General features: G+C 44.1%; 1 protein-coding gene across 5 annotated transcripts in view; it reads left to right on the top strand.

The window, feature by feature from the left end:
- The first annotated feature begins 2,317 nt into the window (after positions 1-2,317).
- The window catches only part of HS3ST5 (heparan sulfate-glucosamine 3-sulfotransferase 5), a 148,400-nt gene continuing 138,142 nt past the window's right edge, over positions 2,318-12,575 (top strand). For 2 of the 5 annotated variants that reach the window (XM_081857357.1, XM_081857362.1), the window contains exon 1: positions 2,318-3,152. The gene's annotated coding sequence lies outside the window, so the exon portion shown is untranslated. Of the gene's footprint in view, positions 3,240-3,362; positions 3,458-3,684; positions 3,901-12,575 lie in introns of those variants that run through there. The other 3 variants (XM_081857360.1, XM_081857359.1, XM_081857358.1) reach the window with 3 other exon arrangements.

Below are 12,575 nucleotides of genomic sequence, written 5' to 3'. Positions count from 1 at the left end.
CTTTCAGCCTAGGGGTGCTATTTTCCCCATGGGCAAACTTCTGGCAGCCAGATTCCAGTGTGGGCAGGTTGAGAAGTAAAAAGTGCATGGAAGCAGAAACAAGTGGAGCTTACTTTTGTAAAGAGAAGGATACTAACCTTAGCATAGTAATCTCTGTTATTTGTCTGGAAAGAAACCTACTGTACTCACTCCCCACGTACATCTCTCCATCCTCAATCCAGCAATGCTAGAGGCATTGTTGCAGTTCAAGGGCAGATTCCTGTCAGGAAAAAGCACTTGAGGACTACGGCTGGTGTGGGATGTGGCCTGGGGAGAGTCCCAGGGGCCAGGTATGAGGGGCCTGGGCATTGCATTCAGCCCTTCAGCTTGAAGTTCTCCTTTCTAGATCTAGAAGAACAAAGAGTTAGGGGAAGAGGGCAACAGAAATGAGAAAGGGCAGGGAGGATAACTGCCAGGCACTGAAAAAAATGAAGAATGACACATTGATCTGAAATAATTATCCACATTTATGTAGTTGCTGCATAAAGCATGTGTGCACTGCACACATCTGATAAATACTTTGTCTTTTAAAAATTGATGTTTGCCACTTTTCAGTCATTGCCACTCTTCATTGACATTAACTGCTTATCAGTGTCTTTTGGCGTATTTGGTCTACACTAAAACTTTGGTGCAGATGTGGTGTTGCCACATTCAAAAGTATAGCTGTGTTTACACTATGCACATCTGTGGGCTGGTTTAATAATCAGATGTGTCCATGGAGAGTTGTTTGATCCACCTGGTTGATTCGTGGATTGGTTTCACATCAGATGAATATTCCAAAGCACAACTGGCCTGTGTAATAAAATCTGCATTTGGGAGCCTTCACAATGTCAGAAGCAAATCACTGTGTGCAACATAATTCCTTTCAAAAAATATATATGATATTAGGAATCTATATTAAAATGATACATATTTAATTAAGTTGTGGCTCTGTTGCATACAGATAGGATGACTCAAACAGTGAAACACAAAAGCAGTTTGGATGGCCATTTGCCGTGGATGTTGAGATTCCTGCATTGCAGGCTGTTGGATGAAATGGCACTCAGGGTCCCTTCCAACTCTGCTATTCTATCATTCAGAGATTTGAGCAACCGTTTCCTCCATAAAGTCTGTTTAAACCAAGGGTGGGCGGGCTGTACTCCCCATGCAGCCACTTGCCAATGGAAGTTGGGGCAACAGATGTGGTGACTCTTATCTTTTGTACAGGAGACGACAGTCAAGCATGGTAAAGCCAGTGCCTTTCTATGCATACATCTCTCCATCCAGGCAAGCAAAAGGTGTTATTTCAATTCAAGGAGGATACATCCTAGCCAAGCAAAAGAACTGGAGAAGCGTGTGGAGTGGGGTCAGTGAGGGGAGCCACCTGGGGAGGAGGCATGGCCAGGAGAGCCCCAACAGCTGGAGAGAGATGTCTAGAGAGCCATGTTTGCTACCCTTGGGCTTTGAGGTTCCCCACCTGTGAGGTAAGCCATTGCAAGTCTTGCCACAGAGGAATGTGAAACAATTCTTTCTGAAGTCCGGTTAGTTCGTTCTCTCTCTCTCTCTCTCTCTCTCTCTCTCTCTCTCTCTCTCTCTCTCTGTGTGTGTGTGTGTGTGTGTGTGTGTGTCAGAGTGGGTGCCTTCCAACTAAAGGCTCTGTGTGCATGTTTCTTTCTTCCTGGTGCCACTTGAACGGACTGGTCCTTTTGCCATGTGAACTGCTAACAACCCCAGTCACTGTCCGGCGTGCAAGCCTGATGGAATGGATTGTGCTGAGTCAGGACATCCTAGCCTCGCACAACTCTTCATTGCTAAATTGGGGGGGGGGGCTCCAAAGCACAACTGGCTCCGCTATCCAATCTGTGGGAGGCTTGGCATCCGCTCTAATTCGCTTCCCTCTTCCCCTCCCCCCCCCCTCGCCCAGCTAACAGCCTGAGGTAGCAAAAACTGACAGCGAAGCCGACGAAATTCTCGTCTACGCGCTTCGACGCTGCGAGTTTTCGGCGGCGCCCGGCTACCCATTCTGGCCGGGACGAAGGCCGGGAGGGGAGCCAGGCGGCAGCGCGGCGGCCCCGAAGGGAAGCCGCGCTTCTCCCGGCGGGCCCTCTCCGAAAGCCGCGCGTCTGCTGCCGGGCCGTCCTTTGCCAGCACCTGCGCCGCTCCCGGCGGGCGGCTGGCAGCCCCGCGGGAGTGGGCGGAGGGCAGCCTCGCTCGCTTGGCGGGAACAGGGAAGACGAGGCTGCCTGCTGCCGGCTCCCTCCGAGACCGGAGAAGGGCAAGAGGCGGAGAAGAAGCTGTGGCTCGACCCCAGGCAGCGGGGAGCCGAGAGAGGAGCTGCTGCGTGCAAACATCGCCACAGGGACAGCAGAGGAGGTGGCTCCGGTTTATGTGAGGACTGAGGAACAACACCCAGAGAGAGAGCCGTAAGGCAACGGGCGATGTTGGCGGCTGTTTCCCGAAGGCGAAGGGAGGGCCAATTCGCCGCCAGGAACTCGAGAGAGTTTGTACGCCGCCTCGGGAAGTGAGGGCAAGAATGTGCTTCAGCCCCACCTTCGCCGCCGCCGCCGCCACCTCGCGCTCTCCCCGCCGCTTGCCCTCCTCACAAGCGAAGCTGACTGGAAGTGAAGGGACGCGGGTTGCTGCTGCTGCTGCTGCTGCTGCTGCTGCTGGTCGCGCTGTGCTTGCGCCGCGGGAGCGAGCTCTGCCGCCGCCGCTGCTGCTGCTCCGGCTGCTGCACCTGGCCTGGGCCGCTGGGGGATGTGCAGCAAACGCCGCCTCCTGAACTCCACTACTTCTCCCGCGCGCTCTACGGCTCCGGCTGCTGCCCGCGGTCTCTCTCTCTCTCTCTCTCTCTCTCTCTCTGCCTCCGTCGCCCAGGCGCTGCCCGGTTTGGCGGGGAAGACGCCAAGGAGACTTCTTGCTGGCGAAGGATAAGCGCCAAGTGGTGCCATAGCCGGAGCTAGGAAGGAGGAGAAGCGAATCCCGAAGAGGAGGCGGAGGGAAGGGGCAGGCGGAGAGCAGCAGGAGTGGAGCGGGCATCTCCCTCCCTCCCTCAGTCCCTCCCTCCCCGCCCTTGGTCAGCAGGACTTTGGGCTGCCGGAGCTGCCTTGCCATCGCGGAGGAGAGCCCTGCGCGTGAGTATGGAGCTCAGCGACGGGGCTTGGGGACTGTGCCGCCTTCTGGCGCGGCGCGGGCACTTTGGGGTTCTCCCCGGCTCGAAGGTTAGGGACACACTTTGGGGTGGGTGTCTGTGTATGTATACGTGGGCACGCGCGCGCGCGTGTTTGGCTTGCAAAGGGGCGCCTCTCTGCTTCTCTTCCTGGTGCAGTTTTGCGAAGGCACACGCACACGCTCCCTCTCCCTCTCCCTCTCGCTCTGCAGTGCATTGTTCGGGAGGCTGCTGGAGGCTGCCATCCTGCGTGTGCGCACTTACCTGGGAGTAAGTCCCATTGTGTTCCAGTGTGGGGATGCCTCCGCGCTCTCGCTCCGCCGGGCAGCTCTGGGGGTTGCTGAGGGCGCTGGGGAAGGGGCGGGCGGGCGGGCTCTGTGTATTGTTGGGGTGAGGATCTGTGGCAGAGATCGGTGGGAAAGGGGCTTGGCAGCCACTTAGGAGGGTAGGGCTTGGTGTGCGCCCTGCCCCGGAGACTTGGCTCTGACGGAGAAGCAGAGATGCCATTGCCAGGCAGGGCTATGGCAGCGAGAGAGTCAGCCTTCCTTACCTGGGGAAGGTGAGGTTTGTCCAAGTACACGCTATTAAGCTCCCACATTGGGAAAGGCAGTACCACCTCCTGCCATCCGGGTGCATTCCTCCTCGGATCTCCTCCTGTTCTGAGTTCTCGCTCTCCTGTGGGCATTTCTGCACTTGGACCAAGGAAGCATCGGGTATGAAAACTCATCAACTCCTTCCCTCCCCCTCTTCCCCCCATCCCATCTCTTTTCATCGCGTGCTTTAATAGCTGGCCGTAATTGTGAAATATGGATCCCTTAAGGGAAGCCTTAATATTTGCAAAATGTTTTATATCAAATTAGTGTCTGGCTTCATTTAACCAGGGATATGTTTTGGGTTTTTTTGTTCTTTTGCATTGTAACTTCTTCAAGATTTATGATAGTTCTGGCTTGACAAATGTCAAGAGGCATTTGGCTAGATGGGGGAAGCACTGGGGAGCGTCCCCCACCCCAATTTCTTTTACACTGCTTGGCATGATTTGTGTGAAACATATAAAGCCGGTAATTGCTGGAGACTTTTTAATGGATTTTGCTAAGCGATTTCAATATTTCTCTTTAATTTTAGTGGCAAGTGCTTTGACAATAATGTCCTTTTGAGTTTCACTTGAAAAGCTTATTCTTTCTGTTGTGGAATTGAGCAGTGTAAAGCATATGGATTTCATTGGGTAAAAGCACTGGGGCCATGTTAAGTGCTTTCTAAGGAGAAAGACAAGGATGGGCTGGAAAGTAGTCTGATACAAGGTATCAGTGCAAGTGTCAAAATCAGAGTAAATGTAGGAAGATTAAAGCACTTTGAGTTGTCCTGGCCACAATATAGAAACAACTTTCCTAAAGGCAAGCTAAGGGATACTATTCTGGACTAAGCAGTTAATGGATCGGAGGCAATGCACCTTGTATTTATCCTGCAAATTTCTTTTATTTGTCAAATATGGGGAAAGTGAAACGATTTTCATTGTACACTCTTTTTTGTGTCTGCATAGGCAACTTCAGAGATCAGATTCCCAGGACAGCCTTTGGATATATAAAATTGTTCCTAACTGGAGGCCTTACCCACTGTTCCTAGTCTGCCCAGAATAGTTTGGGGCAGGGGGAAGCAACATGGAACAATTGATCACTTAAACCAGCTTGTCAGCCGTTAACACTTCTGCTTCAGATAAGGCAGGATGTCACCTGTACTTCATGATAGGTTTTCCCAATTTAACTTCATTGCAAGGTATTAATAAACGCTTGATGATTTTGTAGACAACTGTGAGAAACATTTTAGTAATGCAAGACACTAGACTGCAAAAAAGGATTATAGAGACTATTCTTCTGTTTTATTTTCTCATGGTCTTCCTTGATAATAAGCCAAGTGAAATAGCATTCTCTGTGTGTAAAGCTTCAAAGTACTCAGTGCAGCAGTCTTGAAGAATTGACATCTAGTTGTTTGGAACAACATCATATATGTGTGCATCAGAATTTTCAGTTTATAACTGTTGTTTTACTCAAAAAGAAATAAAATATGGAAGTGGATGACTTCAGCAAACTTATACTGGCTGTATAAGAAGGAAAATAATTTACCCTGAAATATCTTATAGCTAAGAATTTTTCTTTGGGCTATCAGCCTAAAGCTGCTTCTTTCCGTAAGATGAGTATGTGGTACCAATTTATAAATGCACCACAGTAAAGGATTCAAATAGGACTTGGCCAATAGAGTGGCCAATGACTTGAAATATATCTTTCTTGAGAGAATTTTTCAAAAAGTGTTTGAAAGGCTAGATGGTGCGTGAAAATATTTGAACATTCTTATGATGTCATTCTAAGCATTCTAAGCACTAAGCATTATAAGGCTACTTTTGTATGGTCGTATTATAGTGATATGTCTTGGTACAGTCCATCGTTTAAGGATCTGAGTGTTAAATGCTTTGGCTTGGATCCACAAGGGTTACTGTGAGGCAAGCTCAACAAATGCAGTAGGACTTCTGAGAAACCTGCATTTGAGCACCACCTCTTTTTGAAAAAAACACTTTCAAAACTCAGGATTTTTTTGAAAGTAGCTTGCAACAGAACGCAAGGACAACTGCATTTGAAGAAAAAACAGGGAAACACCAATGCACATAGAAGTGCACAATGTCCTCTTGGGATATTAATTGGATGCTGGAATCATTGAAAGTCATGCTGTCAGGGCAAAACCACTGCATAGACCATGACATTTTATGAATTGAATATGGCATTCAAAAGAAAGGTTACAATATTATTTGAAGAGTAGAATAATATCTAAACACGTTTGAACATGTTGGGGGGGGGGTAGAAGAAGGAAATAGCATGAAAGCATGGACTTCCAAAACATTATTCAGCAGAATACTGCTTTGGTAGGGTGTGTGTTTGTGTAGGAAACATACATGTGTGTGTATGCACAGTATTGCATCTTTGATTGTTATGCCATATCACATAGTGTTTTGAACACAACAAATGTTTAATAGTGCACCATTTGTTTATTTATTTTCTTACATTTGTATCTTGCCTTTCTTCCACAATGGAACCCCAGGTGGTATGCATGTGTTTCTGGTATCTGAAGAAGTGTGCATGCACACAGAAGCTCATACCAATAACAAACTTAGTTGGTATCTAAGGTGCTACCGGAAGGAATTTTTCTATTTTGTTTCTGAAGTGATCACCTTTCAGGCACTGACTACACCCAGATCTGCTTAGTTTCAGCATGGTGATGGCCTCAAATGCCTTCAGAACATAATAATAAAACACTGTTGTGTCTTAGAGAAAAGTTTCAGGCTGTTGAGATTTTTTAAAAAATATGCACCAGAAAATCTGGATATATCTGTGAAGAAGGATTGGAATTGACTATGCATACAGAAGGCTCCCCAGGAAATTTAACTAAAGAGGACCATGGGCTACCATTTCTTTTCTTTTTTTCATTTGCTACTTAGAGAACATACCAGAATAGAAAACCCATGTGAGCAGGGTTTTTGCATTAGTGTCTAACACAAGGGCCTTTTCAGCAAAATCCATGTGGAGTTTCCATTCTTACGTAACACTTGCCATATGTATTCCTTCGTGACAATAATTTCAAATTAATCCTGAAGAGATAAAATTGTTGTGGGAAAGACACCTACCAGTGAAATTGTTTATACAATGTTCTCAAAGCCTTTGGATCCTCAGGAAAATTCTCAAGTACAAACCGATACCAGTGTAGCATGGTGTAAACTTTAATGGACCAAATAAAGTACAGGGTGTTGTTCTTGTTTTATAAAAGTAGGTTAATTGAAGGAAGAAAAGGTTGACACAACCAAGCTGTTTGACCCAGGAGGCATATCAGATATTTGAGTTTGTATTACTTGGGTAAATACATTAAACTGTAAATAAAGAAATAAATCCCTTAATTTCTGCAGTAGACATTGTTCTTTGACATTGTCACTGTTTCTGTGGGTTGTATGTGCAGTAGGCTGTTTTGCTAGTGGGAAATGATCTAGGTTTTTATTTGGTGGGAATTAGATTAAGTATTTTCTCAGTTATTGTTTGAAAACAGAGGTGATCAATCCATATTTTTCCTGGTAGAGAAGAAATATATCCATTCAAATTGCAGCAATAAAGCCTCACAACTTAATGGCTGGAATAATCTTGAATAATTGTGTGCATTTGTTGTAGTCTCAAAGGACAGTCATAAATACAGTGGTTATACAGCATTTTAGTAGAGACTTTGGCAAGACATATAGCTGGGAATTACAATTTATCAAATCTGTGAAGGATCTGTAAATACAATGAAGTTTTTGGTACAAACCAAGGCCTTTAAGTGTTAGTTGCTATGTAAAATAAAGATGCTATGTGCGCTTTTGCTTCTGAAAGAAATGCAGCAGTGATTAATAGTTGTAAGCTGTGCAGATACAGGCAAAGATGGCAAGAATACATTGATACCCAGGGTAGGTTTTGCTATATATTCAGTGTGAGCAAATGTTGTTTGTGACTCTACATAGGATAGCCGTACACTGCAAATTGTCTCTGTACTGCCTAATATTTTAAAGGAGCATTTATTGGGGAGTGTATTGAGTATCACATAAGACTATACAAATAATATTGTTAATGCATGCCCAGATGGTAACTTCCCATGCTTGTGGGTTTTATGCTTCTGCCCCAAACCAGAAATGTTATAAGTGAATGAAGCAGGTTACTCTGTTCAAAATACAGTCTATTGTGGTCACCCAGTCCCACCTTCTGCAGTGGCGAGTCCATGTGGAACCAGTGTGGGATGAAGTAGCAGAAGTATAAGTAAAGTTGTGATGGGGCATTCTATGAACTCACTCTTAGAATGGATGGTGGGGTTGCTTTTATTTTACTTTCTCTTTCATGTTTGCCACAAATTTGATTTTTTATTATGTGGGTTTGTGCTAGGAACACTTTGAGGTCTGGAACTTGACTGTAACAATTATTTTTGCATTGCACTTATGAAACAAAGAATTAGTCAAAGTAAAAGGAAACAAATTGAATGTTCCCACCCCCTGAAAATACCTTTCTATTTAAGATAACTCCATTTGAATTAGCTTGTTTATTGGTATAATTAACACAAGAAGAATTAGCTCTTAAGGCATGCTTTCTAATTACAGTTTATACTTGTACCTACATTTTCATTAGAACTAGGATGGACTGAAATGTGGAAGACTGAAATCAGACAGCTGTTAGGCAACACTTTATTTTCACAGAGAGATAAATTGCATTGTCATGCAGATGTATTCCAAGACCTCAGCAGGCCTAATTCTATGCACAAATGTAGCACATATAATTACATTTTCTGAATGGAGTAAAGTTCCTATTATAAAGGAACTTAACTCCACAAGAAGGTTCATATTGTTAAATTCATATTAAGTATAATTTGTATAGAAGTTTCAACTTTTTTAAGTGTCAGAGACAGGCACAATAAATGCAACTAGTCTCCATACAGATCACAGAAGGTACTGGCAGCAGCAGCAGCATGCTGAAAAGCTCCCTGCCCCACACTATATAATAGATAATGTAAGTATTATCCCTGTTTGACTGGATGAAATTATTGGGTTGTACCCAATGCTCCACATGCATGGTATCACTGGCACAGCAGGACTTCCTTGAGGGAGCAGAGGGGCTAGAAGTATCAGGAAAGGAAGAGGACAGGGAAGTTGGTTTTGCCACCAGTGGAGCCACAGCATTGGATAAGGCCCACTGAGTGTGAGCTATATGATCTCACAGCTTTCTGGAGAATTCTGCGTTAACTAAAAGACAACTCTGGTGTCGTTGCTTATTGGGGTTCCTACTTGGTGCCATCATGTGGTGAAAGGGAAAGGAGTGGGTTGTATTCTATTGTCCACAGCCTGCGACTTTCAGGTCGAGTTTACTGCTGCAATCCAGACCTTGCCTTGGATAGCAATTTGCTGTGACGGGTGGTTGCTAGGATGCAAGTCTTTAGGACACACCTGAGGGAGAACCGTCCACATCTGGGCTATACTAGGACATTAATAGGAGACCACCCTTTCCCCCCCCCATTACTGTGGGTCTGAGATTCTGGCAACTCACATCAACTTCCGACATTCAGGTTGTGGTGGTAGTATCAGCCAGGAATCAGGCAGCTTATTGACTGGATCCCTGCCCTCTATCACACCTAACACTGTGAGCTGCAAGAAATTTAGTTGGGGTCATTTGGAATCTACTTCAACCTACATGTAGTCATCTGCACCTGCACCCAACTCCACACTGCTGGAATGCTAAAAGCAGTTGTCCACATGAGACTGAAAAGGAGTCCAGTCACTTTTTTTGGTAACTTAGAGATTGAGATGGCATGCTTTATTATGTTTTTTGAAGAGAAGCGCAAGCGCTGATCTATTTGTGAAGGTGGTTGAATACTGAAACAACAAATGCAGTTGACGTGTTCTTGAATGGTACGTCATTTTAATTAGTACACTCAGCTGTAACAAAAGGGCAAGACAGATAATTTTGAAGTGGAATATTGTTGTGCAAGATCATTGGGCTATATCATTATCACTGTTACCTTCTCAGATCTATAGTTGCAATCCTACACCTGGTTATGCAGAATAGGCTACATACTCTTTCCGTGGGTTGCATAAAGCAGAGAAACTATTGTTTGGAAATGAAAGTCTTTTGGTGACATGTCCAGTGACAGCACAACAGCCCACCTTATACTTTAGTGATTCCATGTACATCCTTACTGAGAAGTCCCTTTTCTTCAGTAGCTGGAAACAATCAGATTGGGCCTACAGTTGTATCTTTCCTTACTAATTCTTTAAACAGGAGTGCTGGAGCCCTCAACAATAATGCTAATGGAGCATAATTTAGGGGTGTTTTTTGAATATATACATTGTACAGTGTGGAAGTTGAATGATGTATGAAGGATTATGTTACTGGGACTCAGCTGTATAGAATGTGCCATCTCTTGGCAGTCCACTGAAGGTAGAACAGTCAAATTCCTGCCCCTTCCCTGGCCTGGTGGAAAAAGGATTTGGATTGCAGGTGAAAGTAGACATTTTCCCAGAACACCATCAACTGATGAAAGAAAATAAAGTTTCTGAGTATTGAATCCATTCATTTAAAACATTAAGTGCTCAGCTAAACAAAAGCATTTTAGCAGCATGCCTGCAGGCAAAACTTTTAGATCTGACAAAACTCAGATTATAACAGAGGAGGGGTCATAAATGAAAATGCTCTATTAGCTCCTGCAGACCTTTACGCCTCTGCTATGGATGGCACGTACAACAGAGACTTCATCAGCAACCATTTGAGGTGTATCATTGTTATTTCCAAAGTAAAAATGGGAGATTTGGCTATTCAGTGAGTCTGTGGCCAAGATAGAATTTGACATTTTCAGCTCAGTGTTTTTGTTTGTTTGTCTGTATCCACCGGGACACACTGGCTTTCATGGGAGAATGCTCACTGCTAATTAACACATATGAATCGATTTCATGTTTGTACTGTTTACAAAGTAGATCTCTCTTACACTTTCTCGCAGTGGACATTTATATTACTTAAGAGAAATACCAAGGAGGACTGAGTTGTTGTTTTTGCTGTCCCTTCTACAGCAAAAAAGTTGCAAACCTAAAAACAGTGGGAGTTTGCTTCTGGTGTCATTCTTCCCAAAGATTCTGCTTTCCCCCACTTATTGAGTGAGTTACAGCTGAAAGTGCTCCCACATTAGCTGAGAGAACACTAGATGCAGGTCTGCAAGACTGGTCAAGAGTTGTAAAGGGACAAGACTGAGCACAGTCACAACACCTTATCTGGGCATCTGTTTCTGATGGTTACAGGTACAGATGCAAGTTAGCAAAAAACATTGAAACAAATTTTGCTTTATTCTTGGCAAATACAGCAACTGCATATTCAAAATTTCCTATTAGTGAATTCCTAATTTGCAGTTTTTGACTGTAAAAGTGGTGTAAATTAAGCAGTAGCCTCTGAACTTCAACAAGAGTAACCACCTTAGAGTACAACCAAACAGCTTTAATATTGGTAATTATGGGCAACCTTAGCAAAGTTTATAAAACTTGATGATAACATTTGGTTTAGTGGTGAGACAACTACAGACATTCTTGGAAGACACAGATTATTTAGACCTCTTCTAACCTGAGGTCAGGCCTGGTTTCGGTGAAACTCAAGCCTTGTTGCTTTCAGTGCAACTCAGTCATGATGTCAAACTTGCAAAGTACCCAGATTATTAGAAAAGTTTGAGGGTGAGATCCAATGTTAGCAGAGGCGCCAGCTTCTCGAGATGATTGAGGGGGCCTGATGTGACATCCTGATGTCACATGCACAATATTATGAGTAGCCAGGGGGCAGAACCAAATGCCCTCTGAACATTGAGGGGGACTGGCTTACAAAAACAAAACAAAACAAAACAAAACAAAAATCACCAAAAAAATATTGCTGGGCCGAAAGTGCCTCAACCCCTAGGAGCTGGTGCCTATGAAAGTTAGTCATATTAACCGTATGAGTTTGTTGGATATTTCTCTGATATAATTATGTCTCTTGCACAATACAAAGGACACAATGTCTCTCTTCTAATAGTAGCAAGAGCTCTGGCAGATAATAAGCCCAGCTACACCTCTGCTACACAGTATAATACTACTGATTCAAAATAATGGTATTATAATCAGCAACAGAAATGAGTTTGTATCACAGCTGACACCAAAGAGCTTTAATTACTTATTAGACCTATATGACATTTAATTAAATAAATGCTAAAAATAACGTTTGCATGATCAATGTGACCACTAATATTTATTAAATGTAACAATTGTGTAATCTCATTAGTATTTGAATATATTAAAGGTAAAGGTACCCCTGACCGTTAGGTCCAGTCGCAGATGACTCTGGAGTTGCGCGCTCATCTTGCTCTATAGGCCAAGGGAGCTGGTGTTTGTCTGCAGACAGCTTCTGGGTCATGTGGCCAGCATGACTAAGCCGCTTCTGGCAAACCAGAGCAGTGCACAGAAACACCATTTACCTTCCCTCCTGAGCGGTATCTATTTATCTACTTGCACTTTGACATGCTTTTGAACTGCTAGGTGGGGAGGAGCTAGGACCGAACAACGGGAGCTCACCCCATTGCAGGGATTTGAACCACCAACCTTCCGATCAGTAAGCCCTAGGCTCTGTGGTTTAGACCACAGTGCCACCCACGTCCCTATTTGAATATATTAGTATAGGTGGTGATGCTGATCATTTAACAAAGTTATGTATAGATTGCCTTATAAATGAATACAAAAAAATTGAATATGTTACTATTCATTTATAATGTAATCCATACATAACTTTGTTAAATGATCAGCATCACCACCTATACAATCAAAGTTGGCATTGGA

Source organism: Podarcis erhardii (assembly GCF_964252035.2).
Source record: "Podarcis erhardii genome assembly, chromosome: 3".
Classification (NCBI taxonomy): domain Eukaryota; kingdom Metazoa; phylum Chordata; class Lepidosauria; order Squamata; family Lacertidae; genus Podarcis; species Podarcis erhardii.
The sequence above is the reverse complement of the archived record's forward strand: the minus strand, read 5'-3'. Positions and strand labels throughout refer to the sequence as shown.